Here is a 22,795-nt window from a genome sequence, read left to right as displayed (position 1 = left end):
TGGAGAGTGTGGCTGGATGTAGGCATGAAACACTAGTCTCCAGCATGCAGAGATTATTTCAGAAAAAAATCTAGCACCCTGGAGAGCTCCCACAAACTGATGAATGAAGATCAAAGTCTAAGAATCTACACAGAGATGCCATTTAGCCTCAGAACGTTCAAGGCACCCTCCTGGAGAAGCTTTATGATCACTGTATTGAGTTCTATGATTCCTGGGAACTGTTTTCATTACCCAAAGAGACTTCTGTTCCACATGATAGAATGGTCATGTTGTTGCTATGATTTGCATACTCTGGTAAAATTATAATTCTGAAGGAGGTTTGAGATGAGGTGGAGGCAAGAGGAAGACACTTTTTTTTTTTTTTTTTTGTAGAGACAGAGTCTCAATTTATGGCCCTCGGTAGAGTGCCATGGCGTCACACAGCTCACAGCAACCTCCAACTCCTGGGCTTAGACGATTCTCTTGCCTCAGCCTCCTGAGTAGCTGGGACTACAGGCGCCCGCCACAACGCCCGGCTAGGAAGACACTTTTTTTTGAGACAGAGTCTCACTTGGTCACCCTTGGTAGAGTGCCAAGCTCACAGCAACCTCAAACTCTTGGGCTCAAGTGATCCTCTTGCCTCAGCCTTCCGCATAGCTGGGACTACAGGTACCCACCACAATTCCTGTCTATGTTTTAGAGACGGGGTCTCACTTTGTCTCAGGCTGGTCTCGAACTTGTGAGCTCAGGCAGTCCACCCATTTCAGCTTCCCAAGGTGAGAGCCACTATGCCTAGCCTTTTTTTTTTTTTTTTTTTTTGGAGACAGGTTCTTGCTGTGTTGCCAAGGCTGGTATGCAGTAGCACAAACATAGCTTACCATAACCTCAAACTACTGGGCTCAAGCAATCCTCCTTCCTCAGCCTCCTGACTAGCTATGATTACAGGTGCCCACTACTATCCCCAGCTTAGAGAGAGGCACCTCTCATGATAGGATTTGCCTTCAAGGACCCTCTCTCTTCTGGAATAGAGGCTGAAGTTGGGCCCAGATTCAGGTATTCAACTCCAAAATAGAAACTGCCAGAGCATTAACTATAATTATAGCTTTTTTTTTTTTTTTGCAGTTTTTGGCTAGGGCTAGGTTTGAACCCACCATCTCCGGCATATGGGGCTGGCACCCCACCCCTTTGAGCCACAGGTGCCGCTCTATCGTTACAGCTTTTAAAGTGTAAAAGGGCCAAATTTGGGGGCTATTGGGAAGGAAGAGTTAACTGAACTTGGTAAGGGATAGGGAAAGGAAGAGTTTGGAGTATCAGAATTCCTAATTATTGTAGGATCATCACATTACTCTTACCCATCCTGCCTAGAATTGTGTGTAACAAGTACAGAAATTTCATTAAAATTTTCCTCATCCAACAAGGCTCAGTGGCTCACTCCTGTAATCCTAGCACTCTAGGAGGATGAGGCAGGTGGATTGCTTGAGCTTAGGAGTTTGAGACCAGCCTGAGCAAGAGCGAGACCCCATCTCTACTAAAACTAGAAAAAGAAAATTAGCTAGGTGTTGTGGTGAACCTCTGTAGCCCCAGCTACTCAGGAGGCTGAAGCAAGAAGATCGTTGTGAGCTCAAGGGATTGATGTTGCTATAAGCTATGATGACACCAGAGCACTCTACCAGGGTGAGAGAGTGAGACTTCTATCTCAAAAATAAATGACTAGGCTTTAGATTAAAGATGGCAGACGAGTAACAGCTTCCCTCCAACTGGGAACAGCGAGTCTGAGGAGACAAGACTCCAGGCATCTCTGGCCAGTGGGATCTGCCTATAATCATCCCTTTGAGGATACAGGGAGCCAGCAAGGGACTTCTGGACCCCAAGAGGAGGACAAAAACAGTGGAAAACTGGCAAGTGGTTGCGTGTGTTCGATCGACCTAATCACGCCGGCAACTGTAAGTACAAGCAGCAGTGAGACTGCAAACCGGAAAGGCCTTACCTGTGAACTGTTTTGGTGTTCTTGGACTTGGCACTCAGTTGAACTGCCTTGGGGAGAGCTTGAGCAGGAGTGTGGAGAACTTTGGGCATTGTCTGGGGCACCAGACTGAGCCACTGAGCTGGGCGCAGGAAGCCATTGTGAAAGAACTACGCCGGCAAGCTCCACCCTCATGGTCTCAGGACAAGGATTGGGCAGGTCAAAGTAACCTACTGACTGAGCAGCCTAAAGGCGGGGACTGAGCTGCCTTACAACCTTAATCCTTATGAGCAGAGTGAGACGGTTTTGGCACACTGGAGCCTTGGGCTCTTGCCCTGGGTAGAGTGCCGTGACGTCACAGCTCATAGCAACCTCAAACTCCTGGGCTTGCCGCTGCCCAGACCTCCATAAGAGCTGTGCAGTAACCCCCGACCGGTGACTCGCACCCACCGGGCCTCCACATTCCCTGATCAGTAACTGCGGGAGCCACGCAACCCTGCGTCCTCCCTCCTGTGTCCTCCCAGCTTCCACACTAGCCCATTCATCTGGACAGGGACTCTGGTAGCTGCATGCCCTTTGGAGCCCTCCCTGCCTCTGTGCCAGAGACTGGGGAAGCCTTGGGATCTCTGTGCCAAAGTCACTGGGCGCCTGACACTCCCAGAACCGTGCGCACCACCCCCAGCCCTGTTGCTGGATCCGGGTGTGTCACAAACTGGAGCTGCTTCCACAACCAGAACTCCCTAGCTAGAGCAGCCCCAGAGGAACTACACAGGGTCACTCCCTACAAAGATCCAGCAACAATAGACTGATCCCGCTGGGGTCTAATCTTGGAGAGACACCTCCCCAACTCTGAGGACAGCCAGAGGCAACAGTGAAAAACAATCATGAGGTGAAATCAACAGAAAAACTCTGGAAATATGAATAATCAGGGTAGATCAACTCCCCCAAGGATCAATGGGGCAGAAACATCACAAGACCCCATGCACAAACAAATAGCTGAGATGTCAGAAATTGAATTCAGGATCTGGATAGCAAATAAGATCGAATTAGAATTCCAAAAGTTATCTCAAGAATTCAATGGATTCAAAGACCAAATGACCAAAGATTTCGACACATTGAGACAAGAAGTTGCATCCCTCAAAGATCTGAGAAACACAGTAGAATCTCTCAGTAACAGAATGGAGCAAGCAGAAGAAAGGATTTCTGACATTAAAGACAAAGCTTTTGAATGCTCCCAAACCCTCAAAGAAGAAGAGAAATGGAGAGCAAAATCAGACCACTCTCTCAGAGAGCTCTCGGATAATTTGAAGAAAACCAATATTCGTCTTATAGGGATCCCCAAAAGTGATGAAGTGGCTTCACAAGGCACAGAGTTTCTTCTCCATGAGATTATGAAGGACAACTTTCCAGACATGCCAAGAGATTCTGAAATTCAGATAGCAGATTCAGAACTCCAGCATGACTCAAACCAAATAAGACATCCCCCAGACACATCATAATCAATTTCACTAAAGTTAATATGAAGGAGAACATTCTGAAAGCTTCCAGACAAAAGAAAACCATTACCTACAACGGGAAGAATATCAGAAAAACTGCAGATCTCTCTGCTGAAACCTTTCAAGCTAGAAGAGGATGGTCATCAACTTTTAATCTCCTAAAACAAAATAACTTTCAACCCAGGATCCTGTACCCAGCTAAACTGAGCTTCATTTATGACGGAGAAATTAAATACTTCAATGACATTCACATGTTGAAGAAATTTGCCACAACTAAACCAGCTCTCCAGGACATTCTTAGACCTATCCTCCATAAAGACCAGTGTAATCCTCCACCACAAAAGTAAACCCACCCAAAAAATTTTTGATCAAATTCCAACTTCCACAGTCGCAAAAGGATTAAAAATGTCCACCGGTCTCTCGAAAGGCTTATCAATACTCTCAATTAATGTGAATGGTTTAAATTGTGCTCCAAAGAGGCATAGGTTGGCGGACTGGATACAAAAACTCAAGCCAGATATCTGCTGCATCCAAGAATCACATCTTACATTAAAAGACAGATATAGACTCAAGGTGAAGGGATGGTCATCTATATTCCAGGCAAATGGAAAGCAGAAAAAAGCAGGCGTTGCAATCCTGTTTGCAGACGCAATAGGCTTTAAACCAACAAAAAAAATTAAGGATAAGGATAGACACTTCATATTTGTTAAAGGTAATACTCAATATGATGAGATCTCAATGATTAATATTTATGCACCCAACCACAATGCACCTCAATTTATAAGAGAAACTCTAACAGACATGAGCAACTCGATTTCCTCCACTTCCATAGTAGTTGGAGATTTTAACACCCCTTTAGCAGTCCTGGATAGATCCTTCAAAAAGAAGCTAAGCAAAGAAATTTTAGATTTAAACTCAACCATTCAACATCTGGACTTAACAGACATCTACAGAACATTTCATCCCCAAAAAAACTGAATACACATTCTTCTCATCAGCCCACGGAACATACTCCAAAATCGACCACATCCTAGGCAAATTAAAAAAAATAGAAATTATTCCTTGCATCTTCTCAGACCATCATGGAATAAAACTTGAACTAAATAACAATAGGAACCTGCATAACCATACAAAAACATGGAAGCTAAACAAACTTATGCTGAAGGATACATGGGTTATAGATGAGATTAAGAAGGAAATCACCATATTTTTGGAACAAAACAACAATCAAGACACGAATTACCAGAACCTCTGGGATACTGCAAAGGCAGTCCTAAGAGGGAAATTTATAGCACTGCAAGCCTTCCTCAAGAAAATGGAAAGAGAGGAAGTCAATAACTTAATGCAACATCTCAAGCAACTGGAGAAAGAAGAATACTTCAACCCCAAATGAAGCAGAAGAAAAGAAATAACCAAAATCAGAGCAGAATTAAATGAAATTGAAAACAAAAAAATTATACAACAGATCAATAAACCCAAAAGCTGGTTTTTTGAAAAGATCAATAAAATAGATAAACCTTTGGCCAACCTAATCAGGAAAAATAGAGTAAAATCTCTAATTTCATCAATCAGAAATGGTAATGATGAAATAACAACAGACCCCTCAGAAATTCAAAAAATCCTTAATGAATACTACAAGAAACTCTACTCTCACAAATATGAAAATCTGAAAGAAATCGACCAACACCTGGAAGCACGCCACCTACCAAGACTTAGCCAGAACAAAGTGGAAATGTTGAACAGGCTTATATCAAGTTCTGAAATAGCATCAACCATACAAAATCTCCCTAAAAAGAAAAGCCCAAGACCAGATGGCTTTATGTCAGAATTCTACCAAACATTTAAAGAAGAACTAGTACCTATACTACTAAACCTCTTCCAAAATGTAGAGAAAGAAGGAATATTACCCAGCACATTCTACGAAGCAAACATCACCTTGATCCCCAAACCAGGAAAAGACCCAACAAGAAAAGAAAATTATAGACAAATATCACTAATGAATACAGATGCTAAAATACTCAATAAGATCCTCACAAACAGACTCCAACAACACATCAAAAAAATTCTACACCATGACCAAGTCAGATTTATCCCAGAGTCTCAAGGTTGGTTCAATATACATAAATCTATAAATGTAATTCAACACATAAACAAACTTAAAAATAAAGACCATATGATTCTTTCAATGGATGCAGAAAAAGCTTTTGATAATATCCAGCATCCCTTCATGATCAGAGCACTTAAGAAAATTGGTATAGAAGGGACATTTCTTAAACTAATAGAGGCCATCTACAGCAAACCCACAGCCAATGTTGTATTGAACGGAGTTAAATTGAAATCATTTCCACTTAGATCAGGAACCAGGCAAGGTTGCCCATTGTCTCCATTGCTCTTTAACATTGTAATGGAAGTTTTAGCCATTGCAATTAGGGAAGGAAAGGCGATCAAGGGTATCCATATAGGATCAGAAGAGATCAAACTTTCACTCTTCGCAGATGATATGATCGTATATCTGGAAAACACTAGGGATTCTACTACAAAACTTTTATAAGTGATCGAGGAATATAGCAATGTCTCAGGCTACAAAATCAACACCCAGAAATCTATAGCCTTTATATATACCAACAATAACCAAGCCGAACAAACAGTCAAGGACACTATTCCTTTCACAGTAGTGCCAAAGAAGATGAAATATTTGGGAGTTTACCTAACAAAGGAAGTGAAAGATCTCTACAAAGAGAACTATGAAACTCTAAGAAAAGAAATAGCCAAAGATGTTAACAGATGGAAAAACATACCATGCTCATGGCTGGGAAGTATCAACATTGTTAAAATGTCCATACTGCCCAAAGCAATATATAATTTTAATGCAATTCCTATTAAAGCTCCATCGTCATACTTTAAAGATCTTGAAAAAATAATACTTTGTTTTATATGGAATCAGAAAAAAACCTCAAATAGCCAAAACATTACAGAGCAATAAAAACAAAGCAGGAGGAATCACGCTACCAGACCTGAGACTGTACTATAAATCCATAGTGATCAAAACAGCATGGTACTGGCACAAAAACAGAGAAGTAGATGTCTGAAACAGAATAGAGAACCAAGAGATGGATCCAGCTACTTACCGTTATTTGATCTTTGACAAGCCAATGTAAAACATTCAGTGGGGAAAAGATTCCCTATTTAACAAATGGTGCTGGGTAAACTGGCTGGCAACCTATAGAAGATTGAAACTGGACCCACACCTTTCACCATTAACTAAGATAGACTCTCACTGGATAAAAGATTTAAACTTAAGACATGAAACTATAAAAATACTGGAAGAAAGTGCAGGGAAAACTCTTGAAGGAATCGGCCTGGGTGAATATTTTATGAGGAGGACGCCCCAGGCAATTGAAGCAGTATCAAAAATACACTACTGGGACCTGATCAAACTAAAAAGCTTCTGCACAGCCAAGAACATAGTGAGTAAAGCAAGCAGACAGCCCTCAGAATGGGAGAAAATATTTGCAGGTTATACCTCTGATAAAGGTTTAATAACCAGAATCAACAGAGAACTCAAACGTATTAACAGAAAAGAACACGTGACCCCATCTCAGGGTGGGCAAGGGACTTGAAGAGAAACTTCTCTAAAGAAGACCGACGCAAAATCTACAAACACATGATAAAAAGCTCATCATCCTTAATCAACAGAGAAATGCAAATCAAAACTACTCTGAGATATCACCTAACCCCAGTAAGAGTAGCCCACATAACAAAATCCCAAAAACAGAAATGTTGGCATGGATGTGGAGGAAAGGGCACACTTCTACACTGCTGGTGGGAATGCCCACTAATACGTTCCTTCTGGAAGGATGTTTGGAGAATAGTTAGAGACCTAAAAATAGACCTGCCATTTGATCCTATAATTCCTTTACTAGGTTTATACCCAGAAGACCAAAAGTCACAATATAACAAAGACATCTGTATCAGAACGTTTATTGCAGCCCAATTCATAATTGCTAAGTCATGGAAGAAGCCCAAATGCCCACTGACCCATGAATGGACTAGCAAAGTGTGGTACATGTATACCATGGAATACTATGCAGCCTTAAAGAAAGATGGAGACTTTACCTCTTTCATGTTTACATGGATGGAGCTGGAACATAGTCTTCTTAGCAAAGTATCTCAGGAATGGAAGAAAAAGTATCCAATGTACTCAGCCCTACTATGAAGCTAAATTATAGCTTTCACATGAAGGCTATAACCCAACTATAGCACAAGACTATGGGGAAAGGGCCAAGGAAGGGGAAGGGAGGGGGGAGGTTTTGGTGGAAGGAGGATAATGGGTGGGGCCACATCTATGGTGCATCTTAGAATGGGTACAGGCGATTGCACTGATTTATGATTTAACAATAAAAATAAATAAATCAGTGCAATCGCCTGTACCCATTCTAAGATGCACCGATTTATGATTTAACAATAAAAATAAATAGGGTGGCGCCTGTGGCTCAGTGAGTAGGGCGCCGGCCCCATATGCCGAGGGTGGCGGGTTCAAGCCCAGCCCCGGCCAAACTGCAACAACAACAAAAAAATAGCCGGGCGTTGTGGCAGGCGCCTGTAGTCCCAGCTGCTCGGGAGGCTGAGGCAAGAGAATCGCGTAAGCCCAAGAGTTAGAGGTTGCTGTGAGCGTGTGATGCCACAGCACTCTACCGAGGGCGGTACAGTGAGACTCTGTCTCTACAAAAAAAAAAAATAAATAAATAAAAATAAAAAATAAAAATAAATAAATAAATAAATAAATGAGTAAATAAATAAAATTTCCCTGACGCTGTGAGATACCAACTCACTCACTTTAGTGAGTGCATCACTCCCACTAAAATGACTACAGTGAAGCACAAGTGCAAGTGAGGATGTAGACCGACTGGAACTTCATACATTGTTGATGAGAATGTAAAATGGTACAGCCATTATGGATAAAGGTCTGACAGTTTCTTGTAAAGTTAAATATAAATCTAGCATATGACCCAGCAGTTATACTCCTAGGTTAAAACATATCTCCATAAAAAGACTTTTATAGGAATCTTCACAGCAACTTTATTCAAAATAGACAAAAACTGAACACAGACCAAATGTCCCTCAGAGAGAGAATAGGTAGGTAGATCAGTTGTGGTGTATTTGCATAATGTGATATCATTCAGCAATAGTAAGTAACAAACACTGGCATACGTGACAAGGATGAATCTCAAAAACATTATGGGTAGACAAATTGTGGTATATTTGTATAATGAAATATTCAGCAGTTAAAAATAATGAACTGTGAATATACGCAACAGTAAGGATAAATCTTCAAAACAAGAACCTGGAAATGAAAAAAGTAAAGGGGATTTATGATTCCATAGGATTCCCGACGGTTTATAATTCCATATGATTACATTCATAGGAGATTCTTAAAAAAGGCAAAAATCCCCTTTGATGATGGAAGTCGAGCTACTGTTGCATACTTGGTGGGACAGGAATTGAAAAGGGCAGAGGACAGCTTTCTGGGGTAAAAGAAATGTTCTATATCTTGACTTGGTTATGTAGGGGTATATATTTGAAAGAATGAAGAAGCAAATACTTAAGATCTATGACTATTATACATACATTTTACCTCAATAAAAATAAATTTGTCTTTTGGCAGCACTGAGCCAGTAGCACCCTCCCTCTACTCTCTATACCGCTGTCTTCTCAACTCTCACCCTGCTGCCAAAATGGTGTGCAACAGACCGTCCATCTCCTTCGCCAAGGACTTCCTGGCCAGGCGTATCGCTGCATCCATCTCCAAGACAGCCATGGCAAGAGTTCAGCGGGCAACATGCCAGCAAACAGGTCGCCACCAACAAGCAGTCCAAGGGCTGCCTGGACTTCATGGTGCACATTCCCAAGGAGAAGGGCACGCAGTCCTTCCGGAGGGGCGACCTGGCCAACGTCACCCCCTACTCCCCCACCCAAGCCCCCAACTTAGGTGGGAGAGTAGCGGGTGACTATTAAATAGAAGCAGATCTTCAGGGGTGGTTTGGTGGTGGACAAGCACATGCAGTCCTGGAGATATTTTACGGGCAACCTGGGGCCACCTCCCTCATCTTTGTGTACTCACTACATTTCCCCACAACCCGCCTGGCCACCAACGTTGAGAAGCTGGGCAAAGAACAGGAGTTCAAGAGCCTGGGAGGCAGGCGGAGATCACCAAGTCTGGGGCCTGCATTGGGGCCTCAACGTGCAGGGCATTACCATCCCAGTGGCTTCCTTTGGCATGTAGGACACAGCTAAAGGCATGCTCTCCAGCCCCGAGAGCACCCCCCTTGTGATGAGCTGGATGACAGCCCAGAATGTGACAGCAGTGGCCGGCATGGTCTCCCATCCCTTCCACACTGTGCAGTTGAGGGTGATGATGCAGTCCAAGTGCAAAGGAGCTGATGTCAGGTACAGGGTCACCCTGGACTGCTGGAAGATCTTCAGACATGAAGGAAGCAAAGGCTTCTTCAAGGGTGTTTGGTCCAATGTCCTCAGGGCCATGGTGAAGAGACGGGGGCTGGACTTTCATGCTGGTTCTGTGCTGGTTCATCTAAGCCCCCCTCGAGGGGCCTCCACACAGGAGAGTCATGTAGAATCCTTAACTGTCATGGACCACTGACCTTTGGAAAATTCCAGTCATCTGTCCTGGCCAGATCATGTCTGCAGAGGTCTGGAAAGGCTCTAGAAAAGGGGCTTCTGATCGTGCTGACCACTGGTACATGGATTGATTACTGGGGGGAGGGGAATCCTGACATCACTGCAGGCCACTCAGACCTAGAGTCTGGGAAGCTTGTAGGACCAGTGTTCTGTTTAAGCATTTATTTAAAAAAGAATCATATCTCCCATTTGTACTTACTCACTAGCTCCTATTTTGCACAGTGGTTACATTCTCTGCTGGGCATCGGCTGCAGAACAATAAAAACTGGACACCCAGAAAAAAATGTGAAAAAATAAATCTTTAATTAACAGCAACAACAAAATCTTTTCAGTTTTTGCTGCAGTCCAAGATACATGCCCCTATCTACTGGGTTATTTCATCCTAGAAAACTTTGTGAAGGATACTCAGCAATCCTTCTAGTCTAGAAAGAATGTGCAGAGGGATTGGCCGTGTGCCCAAGCAGTTGAGGCACACAGCAGGAGGCAGCTGGGTTTAGCAAATCTTTAACACAAGCTTAGAACAATGCCAGTAATGTGTGAGCATGAAATTGTTAACATCGCCACTGGAGCCTGTGTGTCACTGGAAATCTCATTTAGAAGGAGAGCTCACATCTCCTTCTGAGCCACAGAGCCTGATGAATTGCTCAGCTGCTCCTTTAGGCAGTTCCAGTTTCAATGGCAACTGGGGGAGGAAAAAAAAATCCCAGGTTTTCACTGTTGTGAAAATTCAGTCCAGTATAAAAGGATGTTAAAAGAGGAGCCAAAAAACAAGGCGACAGAATAACAGACCACATGCTCCGGGTTTGCTTGCTTTTCTTTCCTAGCACTGAATTAGTCCCAGTTCTAGTTGAGCTTTGGAACAACTCCCTTCCAATGTGGATTAAGTCAACCAACATACTGTGAGTATTTCCTGTGACCCAGGTACACCGCCATATTCTTAGAATGCAGATGAAAGACAGATCCTGATCCCTGAGAAACTGGTGGAAATGAGGGAGCTGTCATGCCCATCATCTAAGTTGATCCTTATAACCTCTCTGTAAAGTAAGTAAAGCAGGAATAATTACAGCCCCTGTGTCACAAGTGAGGAAACTGAGACTCAAGAGAAATTAAAGGAGTTGCCCAAGGCCACATAGCAAGTAGCAAAGCTGAGAACCGGTGTTTTAACTAATACGTGATAAGAATGTAAAGTCGTGAAAGCTTGTGTCTGAAGAATGTTAGGAACTCATAAACACAGAACTAACAGAGAGGAAAAGGAATCAGAAAGAGGCTGGCCTAGTCCTCAGGAGGGCATCAAGTCCTTCACTCACACACTGTCTGAATGGACATGGGGAGCACAGGCTTGGCTCAGACAGGTGGTCCATATCCACGGTGATGTGACCAGTAGATGGATGATGAATGTTAACCAGATGTCTTAGTTCATTGGTGAGACTGTAACAGAATATCAAGGATAGACAATTTAATAAGAACAGAGATTTATTTCTCACAGTTATTCTGGAGGCTGGAAGTCTTGGATCAAGGTGCTAATAACTGGTAAAGACCTTATTGCATCTTTACATGGGAGAAGATAGAAGGGCAAGTGGAGGACGGACAAACATTGTGTTCTCGCATGACAGAAGAGAGTGAGCCCAGTCCTGCACATCCTTTATAGAGCAGCATCCATCCATTCATGAGGAATGAATTGGGAATTAAGTTTCCAGCACATGAATTTTGGGGGACCCATTCAGACCATAGCACCAGGTAAGGTTAATCATACCATCCATTGTCCATTGTAAATGTCACTCATAAGTCCCTGATCGATAGGCACAGGAGGCTTAGCATGGCACAAAGAGAATCAGAATCTTAGCCAAGTAGGAGAGGACTCAGGGCAAGTTTCTACATCTCTAGGAGAGTTCTTGGTAGAAAGCAACAGAATCAGACTCTAGCTCCCTTAAGCAAAAAAAATAATTAAGAATCGAGTGGCTCACAAATCTAAGGAAAAATTGCACAACCAGACCTCAGAATGGGCAGGAGCAAGGGCAATTCTAAGGATTCAGACAGCAAGGACAAGTGGAAAATCTCCTCCCAGTGTCAACTTCAAGGTCAACTTACAAGAGCAGGGAGGCTCTTCCTGGCTGAGCTTGAACCACCTGCCTTCATTTTGTCAGGTGGATGGAGAAGAAACCTTGAATAACAGCCCCCTTAGACTGGTGGAAAAGCCCCCGGAATGCTGCATGCACTGTGAAGGTTTGATTCTTCCAAAGAAATGGTTGGTTCTTCAGAATGCTGTTCATGCTGTTTCCAGACAAAAACAGCATGGATGCTGAGTAAGAAAAAAAACATGTATATCTTCTATAGCATTTGTAGGAAACTAAAAGGCTAAGCAGGGAAACCAAGAAGGAGACAAGGTCAGGGAATATAATAGCAAGACAAAGTCAGAGTTCCTTGTGGCCCAGAACTCATTGTAATAGAGCAAATTCCAGGGAAATAGCAGCAAACACCTTCCTAGACTCCACTGGGTCCCAGGCTAGGGCTCATGAGATCTTTGTTGTCTTACTCAGAACAGGCGTGGGAATTGGAAGAATCAGACTGCAAATAGAATGATAATAATATTAGGCACAACATCCTGGAGAAGCTAAAAAAAGCAGAGCCAGCCAGAAAAAAATAAGCATAGCATTAAGCTCATTGTATTTTGTAGAAAGAAGATGACAAGAATGAAGTTACTTAAATTTAAATAATTATGCTGCTATGATATGGAAAAACCAAGTGGAATTTTGAAAAATTTGAAAACTATAGGCAGCAACAACAGATGAAGATACTTTAGCATTGGACAATTTTATAAGAGAAAAATGGTCCACTGATTAAAACTTGCACCATTGTGTATTACTTAGAATGCTTTAGGTTGCAACAATGGTAAATCTTTTCCTCTTCTGGCTTAAACAAGGAAGAAAGTTAATATTGCTCGTAACAAGATGTGAAAAGCTAGGACAGGTTCCCTTAACAGTATGATTGCTGACTCAGTGATACCATTACAACTTAGACCAGCAGTTCTCAAACTTTTTGGTCTCAGGACAACTTTACACTGTTTATGTAGGTTATATCTATCAATATTTGTTGTAGTAAAAATTAAACTAAATATTCAGTATTGTTTTGATATTGTTGTAGTAAAAATTAAACTAAATATTCAGTATTGTTTTGATATAAGTATATTTTTTTTAGTGTTAACAAATTTTATTTTATTTTACTTATTTCTGAGGTATATTTTAAAAACTGGTCTTATACAGATATGTGGTTAGAAAAGGTAGATATATTTTGGGCAGTGCCTGTGGCTCAATGAGTAGGGCATTGGCCCTATATACCAAGGCTGGCGGGTTCGAACCCGGCCCCAGCCAAACTACAACAAAAATATAGCTAGGCATTGTGGCAGGCGCCTGTAGACCCAGCTACTTGTAAGGCTGAGGCAAGAGAATCATCTAAGCCCAAGAGCTAGAGGTTGCTGTGAGCTGTGATGCCACGACACTCCATCAAATGCAACAAAGTGAGACTTTGTCTCTAAAAAAAAAAAAGAAAGAAAAAAGAAAAGGTAGATATTTTTTAATAGCCGTTTTGGATAATTGTGATATTTTTCTTAGATACTACACTCAAATTCAACAAGTAGTTTCCTGAAGATTAGTTGTACTATGGATCTGAAACCATAACAATAAACTTTTTATATTCCGTTGCATTAGTATCTATCAGCTAGTTTCACTTTGAATGGATCTTTTACACATGCCTAATTCTGTAAAGTCAAACAGTGGTCCTTTGGAAACAACTGGTTCATTGGGTGATATGGATCTTCCAAATATTGACATATTTCATTATCCAATATCAAAACAATCATATTCATTAACATCACCACTGATCTTATCAGAAAAGTCTTTACATACTGGGAAGCTGTCAATAAAATACTAGAAAGGTGTCAAGCTCACAATGACAGACGCAAAGTTTCCAAAACTCTATTTTTTTCTCAAAGGCTTGAACTTTTATCACTCACAAAAAATACTGTCTATTGTTTTCCTTGAACTTGTCCAATTTTGAGATAATGTATACTAAATACTCAAGTCTAAGTAACCATAGTTTGTCTGTCATCCTTTTGAGGAAAAAAAGGAACACATTTAGCTTACAACACAACCACCCAAGTGCTTTCATAATTCAGTGTGCCACAGAAGAAATGAATGCTTGGTTTTGTGTAGAATATATATATATATTTTTTTTGTAGAGACAGAGTCTCACTTTATCACCCTCGGTAGAGTGCCATGGCATCACACAGCTCACAACAACCTCCAACTCCTGGGCTTAAGCGATTCTCTTGCCTCAGCCTCCCGAGTAGCTGGGACTACAGGCGCCCGCCACAACGCCCAGCTATTTTTTGGTTTGCAGTTCAGCCGGGGCTGGGTTTGAACCTGCCACCCTCGGTATATGGGGCCGGCGCCCTACGGACTGAGCCACAGGCACCGCCCGGTTTCGTGTAGAATATTAAAAAGATTATTTGTGCTCAGGACTCAAATTTTAATGAAATTGAAAATATTTACTTCTTCCTGAAGGACATTAAGTAAAACTAGTGTTTTCTCTTTTTCTGCAAGCACATGGTGGAATATCAGAATACAATGATTATTTTACTTTCCACGGGGTGTGTGGTGAGTGCCACTGACTTGATTCATGCTAAGGACCAGCAAGTTCACTCACCAGTGGTTTTGTACCTTCAGGGCAAATGTCAGCTATAGTGAAAAAGACAAACAACACTTTAGGATTTTTAGGAAAACAGTTTTAATCTCAAGGAATTCCTGAAAATGTCTAGCGGACCCTCCAAAATAGCAGGCTAATTTGTATCTGGAGCCCAGCATGGGGTGACTTTACCCCGAATCCTCTGGAAGAGAAGTGGATATCTGAATGAAACTAGGATTCTCTTAGGGAAAAAGGAGTAATGGATACTGGTAGGAAACCAGTGGCATCCGTTGCACATGAGCTCAATATTAGGAAACCACAGCACAGATAATATGTTTAGCTGCCATGGAATAAACAATGTGTATAAACACCTTCCTAAATATCGCTGTGACTACCAGACATAGGCATGCAAAAAAATGAAACCAGATCTCCACCTCACATAATACACAAAAATTAACTCAAACTAGATCAAAAGCCTAAATGTAAGAGCTAAAACTATGAAACTCTTAGAAGAAAATATTGAGGTACACTTTTGTAACCTTGGATTTGGCAGCAATTTCTTAGAAATAATATCAGAAACACAATAAAAGAAGAAAATAGATAAATTGGGCTTCATCAAAAGTAAAAGCTTTTGTACATCAAAGACAAGGATACTATTCAGTGAGTGAAAAGGCAACCCACAGAATGGAAGAAATACAGGAAAGTCGTGTATCTGATAATAAAGAACTGTTACAATTTAAAAACAAACAGACAAGTCTGTGTAAAAAATAGGCAAAATATTTGTATAGACACATTACAAATGGCCAGAAAACATATGAAAAGATAACCAACATCATTAGTTGTTGAAAAAATGCAACTCCAAACCACAATGAGGCCAGGCATGGTGGCTCACGCCTGTAATCCTAACACTCTGGAAGGCTGATGTGGGAGGATTACTTGAGCTCAAGAGTTTGAGACCAGCCTGAGCAAGAGCAAGACCCCATCTCTTCTGAAAACAGAAAAACTAGCAAGGTGTGGTGGCACATGCCTATTGTCCCACCTATTCCGGAGGCTGATGCAGGAGGATGGCTTAAGACCAGGAGTTTGAGGTTGCTGTGAGCTATGATGCCACGACATTCTAGCCTGTGGCAACAAATTGAGACTCTCTCTCTCTCTCTCAAAAAAAAAAGCTCAAAGAAATAACACTTTACACCTCCTAGGATATAGTGGTTATAATCCCACCTAGGAATTGCTATAATTAAAAATAAAATGGAAAGTAGCAAGTGATGGTAAGGATGTGGAGAAATTAGAACCCTTATACATTGCTGGTGGAAATGTAAAATAGTTTAACTGCTTGGAAAATAGTTTGGCAACTCCTCACAAAGTTAAACGAAATTACCATATGACCTAGCAATTCCACCACAAGGTATGTAACCAGAATTAAAAACAGATGTTCAGGCAGCGCCTATGGCTCAGTGAGTAGGGCGCCAGCCCCATAAGCCGAGGGTGGCGGGTTCAAGCCCAGCCCCGGCCAAACTGGAACAACAACAAAAAATAGCCGTGGTCCCAGCTGCTTGAGAGGCTGAGGCAAGAGAATCGCTTAAGCCCAGGAGTTGGAGGTTACTGTGAGCCGTGTGACGCCACGGCACTCTACCCGAGGGCGGTACAGTGAGACTCTGTCTCTACAAAAAAAAAACAAACAGATGTTCAAACAAAAACTTATAGAACTATTCACAGTAGCCAAAAGGTGGAAACAATTCAAATGTCCATCAAAAGATGAAAGAATAAACAAAATGGGATGACGTAACCCCTTAGTTCTAGCGCTTCAAGGCCCGCCGTGTGTGCCTTCCCCTGGGTATTGGAGTCTGGCAGTGAGACTAGAAGACTCAAGTGTGGAGGAAGAGGACAAGGAGAGAAGCCAGTACTACCTGAATGCCGGACCCCACCCCTTAGCGAAACACATCTTCCTGGTAATAGAAAATCACCAAAACAGCCACAATTAGCTAGTATGAATATATTTTCACCTTTTATTATCTTGTAAACTATAGCTTAAACACAGGGTATGCCAGGCTCCTTACCTGGAGATTCTGTCATAATAGGCTTATTAGAATAGGTGCAAGAAGTTATATTTTTAAGAAGTAACTCCAGGGAGGCGGAGCAAGATGGCAGCCGAGTAACAGCTTCCTTGCATCTGGGCACCGTGAGTCTGGGGATATAGGACTCCAGGCATCTCTGGCTGGTGGGATCTGCCTATCATCACCCCTGAGAGGATACAGGGAGTCAGCGAGAGACTTCTGGACCCCAAGAGGAGGACTAAAACAGTGGAAAACCAGCAAGTGGTCACGTGTGTTCAATCCGTCTAAACCCGCCTGCAACTGTAAGTTCAGTAGCAGCGAGACTGCAAACCAGAAAGGTCTTGCCTGTGAACTGTTTTGGTGTCTTTGGACTTGGCACTCAGCTGAACTGCCTTGGGGAGAGCCTCAGTGGGAGTGCGGAGAACTTTGGCCTTTGTCTAGGGCCCCAGTCTGAGCCGCTGAGCCAGACGGAGCTAATAGTGTTTGGCTCTGGGTCACAGGCAGACATTGTGAGCGATCTGCCCTGGCAAGCTCCACCCTCAGGGTCGCAGAGCTGGAATTGGGTGGGAGCTGGTAACCCAGTGACCAAGTAGCCTAAGGGCAGGGTCTGAGCCACCTTGCAGCCCTAACCCTCGGGGGCAGAGGGAGACCAGTTTGACACACAGGGTAAGTGGATAGCCACTTCAGCAGTGATTCCAGCGACAAGCACTTCCCTGAGAAAGCTTCTGCTCAGCAAGTGAACAAGTTCAAAGTGCCTTTTAAGTGGGCTGAAGAGAGACTTAGGGTGTCTACCTGCTGGGGTTTGAGAAACTAGCAGCCTCCTGTCATATCAGAACTGTGATTAACATCTCATACCCCAGAAGACCACGTGTTGCCCAGACAATATTCAATAACATATCCATACTGCTTTCTTTTTGGTTGTTTTTTTTTGTTTTGTTTTTTGTTTTTTTTTGGTTTGGTTTTTTTTTGTTTATTTTGATGTTGTGGATTGTTGTTTTGTTTCTTAAGTTCAACCTTTTCCATACAGATCCTTTTTCTTTCTCAATTTTTCTAGTTTAATTATAATTTCCCATTGCTGCCTTTTTTAATAACTTCAACTTCATTTTTGCTAGTGTTTCTACTGATATAATTTGGTTTTTCACCCAATTTTATCCCTGTAAAGTTTTCTGTTTGCTTCTTTTGGTTTGATTTATAGCATTTTTGTCTTTCCTCTCTAATTGGTGGAGGTGGGGTACTGTGTCTGATCAGGTTAGCAAAGAGCTGCTGACCTCAAGGGAACCACACAACTGGGCACCCCCAGAAGGTGGGGTTTTTTAAGGTTGTGTCAAAGTACCCTACTGTACACCTATATTGCCCTGTCTCCCTCTTTCTGTGCCTCTCTTCTTTTTGTCAATATTCCTTATACACACCCCCACTCCTTTCTCTATCTTTCTTTTTTTCTTATCACTCGGTCCTCCTTTCTTTCATCCCCTTTTTTTGCTCTTCAACCTTCTCACCTTTCTGGTCCTGTAACCCTTAGTCCACAGGCACAAGAACTTAAAGAGCAAGAGGAAGTGAAAGGAAAATTAGGGCAAGGAAACAGATAAAAGAAACCACTCATGAGGAAGAATCAGCAGAAAACTCCAGGCAACATGAAGAACCAGTCTAGAACAACCCCACCAAGGGACCATGAGGTAGCTACTGCAGATGATTCCACCAGTATAGAAATGTTAGGAATGACAGAAAGGGAATTTAGAATACACATGTTGAAAACAATGAAAGAAATGATGGAAACAATGAAGGAAACTGCTAACAAAGTGGAAAATAACCAAAAGGAAATCCAAAAACAGAATCAAATCAGAGATGAACGATATGAAGAATATAAAAAGGATATAGCAGAGCTGAAGGAAATGAAAAAGTTAATCAGGGAACTTAAAGATGCAATGGAAAGTATCAGCAACAGGTTAGACCATGCAGAAGAAAGAATTTCAGAGGTAGAAGACAAAGTTTTTGAGATAACTCAGATAGTAAAAGAGGTAGAAAAGAAGAGAGAGAAAGCAGAACGTTCACTGTCAGAATTATGGGACTTTATGAAGCGTTCCAACATACGAGTTATAGGAATTCCAGAAGGGGAAGAAGAATGCCCCAGAGGAATGGAAGCCATACTAGAGAATATTATAAAAGAAAATTTCCCAAATATCACCAAAGATTCTGACACACTGCTTTCAGAGTGCTATCGGACCCCAGGTCGCCTCAACTCTAACCGAGCTTCGCAAGACACATTGTGATGAACCTGTCCAAAGTCAAGACAAAAGAAAAGATTCTGCAAGCTGCCAGGAGTAAGCGCCAGTTGACCTACAGGGGCAAATCCATCAGAGTGACCGCAGACTTCTCTAATGAAACTTTCCAAGCAAGAAGACAATGATCATCTACCTTTAATCTACTTAAACAGAACAATTTCCAGCCCAGAATTCTTTACCCTACTAAGCTAAGCTTCAAAATTGACGGAGAAATCAAATCATTTACGGATATACGAACATTGAGGAAATTCGCCACAACAAGACCAGCTCTACAGGAAATACTTCAACCTGTTCTGCACACTGATCACCACAATAGATCAGCAGCAAAGTAAGAACTCAGAAATTAAAGGACAGAACCTAATGTCCACACTGATGCAAAAGATAAAACTAAGCAATAGACTCTCACAAAATAAGACGAATAGAATACTACCACACTTATCAATTATCTCAATAAATGTTAATGGCTTGAATGCCCCACTGAAGAGACATAGATTGGTTGACTGGATTAAAAAACACAAGCCATCCATTTGCTGTCTGCAAGAAACACACCTGGCTTCAAAAGACAAATTCAAGCTCCGAGTCAAGGGTTGGAAGACAATTTTTCAGGCAAATGGAATTCAGAAGAAAAGAGGAGTTGCAATCTTATTTTCAGATACATGTGGATTTAAAGCAACTAAAGTCAAAAAAGACAAAGATGGTCACTTTATATTGGTCAAGGGAAAAATACAACAAGAAGACATTTCAATTCTAAATATTTATGCACTCAATTTAAATGCTCCCAGATTCTTGAAACAGACCTTACTCAGTCTGAGCAATATGATATCTGATAATACCATAATAACAGGGGACCTTAACACTCCTCTTACAGAGCTGGACAGATCCTCTAAACAGAAATTAAACAAGAATATAAGAGACCTAAATGAGACCCTAGAACAACTGAGCTTGATAGACGCATATAGAACACTCCATCCCAAAGATAAAGAATATACATTCTTCTCATCACCCCATGGAACATTCTCCAAAATTGATCATATCCTGGGACACAAAACAAATATCAACAGAATCAAAAGAATTGAAATTTTACCTTGTATCTTCTCAGACTATAAGGCACTAAAGGTGGAACTCAACTCTAACAAAAATGCTCGACCCCACCCAAAGGCATGGAAACTAAACAATCTTCTGTTGAATAACAGATGGGTGAAGGAAGAAATAAAACAGGGAATCATTAACTTCCTTGAGCATAACAACAATGAAGACACAAGCTACCAAAACCTGTGGGATACTGCAAAAGCAGTTTTGAGAGGAAAATTCATCGCTTTAGATGCCTACATTCAAAAAACAGAAAGAGAGCACATCAACAATCTCACAAGAGATCTTATGGAATTGGAAAAAGAAGAACAATCTAAGCCTAAACTCAGTAGAAGAAAAGAAATATCCAAAATCAAATCAGAGATCAATGAAATTGAAAACAAAAGAATCATACAGAAAATTAATGAAACAAGGAGTTGGCTTTTTGAAAAAATAAATAAAATAGATAAACCATTGGCCAGACTAACGAGGAATAGAAAAGTAAAATCTCTAGTAACCTCAATCAGAAATGATAAAGGGGAAATAACAACTGATCCCACAGAGATACAAGAGATCATCTCTGAATACTACCAGAAACTCTATGCCCAGAAATTTGACAATGTGAAAGAAATGGATCAATATTTGGAATCACACCCTCTCCCTAGACTCAGCCAGGAAGAAATAGAGCTCCTGAACAGACCAATTTCAAGCACTGAGATCAAAGAAACAATAAAAAAGCTTCCAACCAAAAAATGCCCTGGTCCAGATGGCTTCACTCCAGAATTCTATCAAACCTTCAAGGAAGAGCTTATTCCTGTACTGCAGAAATTATTCCAAAAAATTGAGGAAGAAGGAATCTTCCCCAACACATTCTATGAAGCAAACATCACCCTGATACCAAAACCAGGAAAAGACCCAAACAAAAAGGAGAATTTCAGACCAATCTCACTCATGAACATAGACGCAAAAATTCTCAACAAAATCCTAGCCAATAGATTACAGCTTATCATCAAAAAAGTCATTCATCATGATCAAGTAGGCTTCATCCCAGGGATGCAAGGCTGGTTTAACATACGCAAGTCTATAAATGTTATCCACCATATTAACAGAGGCAAAAATAAAGATCACATGATCCTCTCAATAGATGCAGAAAAAGCATTTGATAAAATCCAGCATCCTTTTCTAATTAGAACACTGAAGAGTATACGCATAGGTGGCACATTTCTAAAACTGATTGAAGTCATCTATGACAAACCCACAGCCAATATTTTACTGAATGGAGTAAAACTGAAAGCTTTTCCTCTTAGAACTGGAACCAGACAAGGTTGTCCTCTGTCACCTTTACTATTCAACATGGTGCTGGAAGTTCTAGCCAATACAATTAGGCAAGACAAGGAAATAAAGGGAATCCAAATGGGAGCAGAGGAGGTCAAACTCTCCCTCTTTGCTGACGACATGATCTTATACTTAGAGAACCCCAAAGACTCAACCACGAGACTCCTAGAAGTCATCAAAAAATACAGTAATGTTTCAGGATATAAAATCAATGTCCACAAGTCAGTAGCCTTTGTGTACACCAATAACAGTCAAGGTGAGAAGCTAATTAAGGACACAACTCCCTTCACCATAGTCTCAAAGAAAATGAAATACCTAGGAATATACCTAACGAAGGAGGTGAAGGACCTCTATAAAGAAAACTATGAAATCCTCAGAAAGGAAATAGCAGAGGATATTAACAAATGGAAGAACATACCATGCTCATGGATGGGAAGAATCAACATTGTTAAAATGTCTATACTTCCACTACAAGGCGGAGCAAGATGGCAGCCGAGTAACAGCTTCCTTGCATCTGGGCACCGTAAGTCTGGGGAGATAGGACTCCAGGCATCTCTGGCTGGTGGGAACTGCCTATCATCATTCCTATGAAGATACAGGGAGTCAGCGAGAGACTTCTGGACCCCAAGAGGAGGACTAAAACAGTGGAAAACCGGCAAGTGGTCGCGTGTGTTCAATCCGTCTAAACCCGCCCACAACTGTAAGTTCAGTAGCAGCGAGACTGCAAACCAGAAAGGCCTTACCTGTGAACTATTTTGATGTCCTTGGACTTGGCACTGAGTTGAACTGCCTTGGGGAAGGCCTGAGCGGGAGTGCGGAGAACTTTGGCCGTTGTCTAGGGCCCCAGTCTGAGCCGCTGAGCCAGACGGAGCTAATAGTGTTTGGCGGTGGGTCACACGGATCCATTGTCAGTGATCTGCCCCGGCAAGCTCCGCCCTCAGGGTGGCAGAGCTACAAACGGGTGGGAGCTGGTAACCCAGCAACCAAGTAGCCTAAGGGTGGGGTCTGAGCCGCCTTGCAGCCCTAACCCTCAGGGGCAGAGTGAGACCGGTTTTGGCACACTGAGTAAGTGGATAGCCACTTCAGCAGCGATTCCAGCGAGAAAGCTGGGAAAGCTTCTGCTCAGCAAGTTTACAAGTTCAAAGTGCCTTTTAAGTAGGCTGAAGAGAGATTTAGGGTGTCTACCTGCTGGGGTTTGAGAAATCAGCAGCCTCCAGTCGTATCAGAACTGTGACTAACATCTCA

This window comes from Nycticebus coucang, chromosome 13 (assembly GCF_027406575.1).
Source record: "Nycticebus coucang isolate mNycCou1 chromosome 13, mNycCou1.pri, whole genome shotgun sequence".
NCBI lineage: Eukaryota > Metazoa > Chordata > Mammalia > Primates > Lorisidae > Nycticebus > Nycticebus coucang.
Note: the sequence above shows the minus strand (reverse complement) of the source record.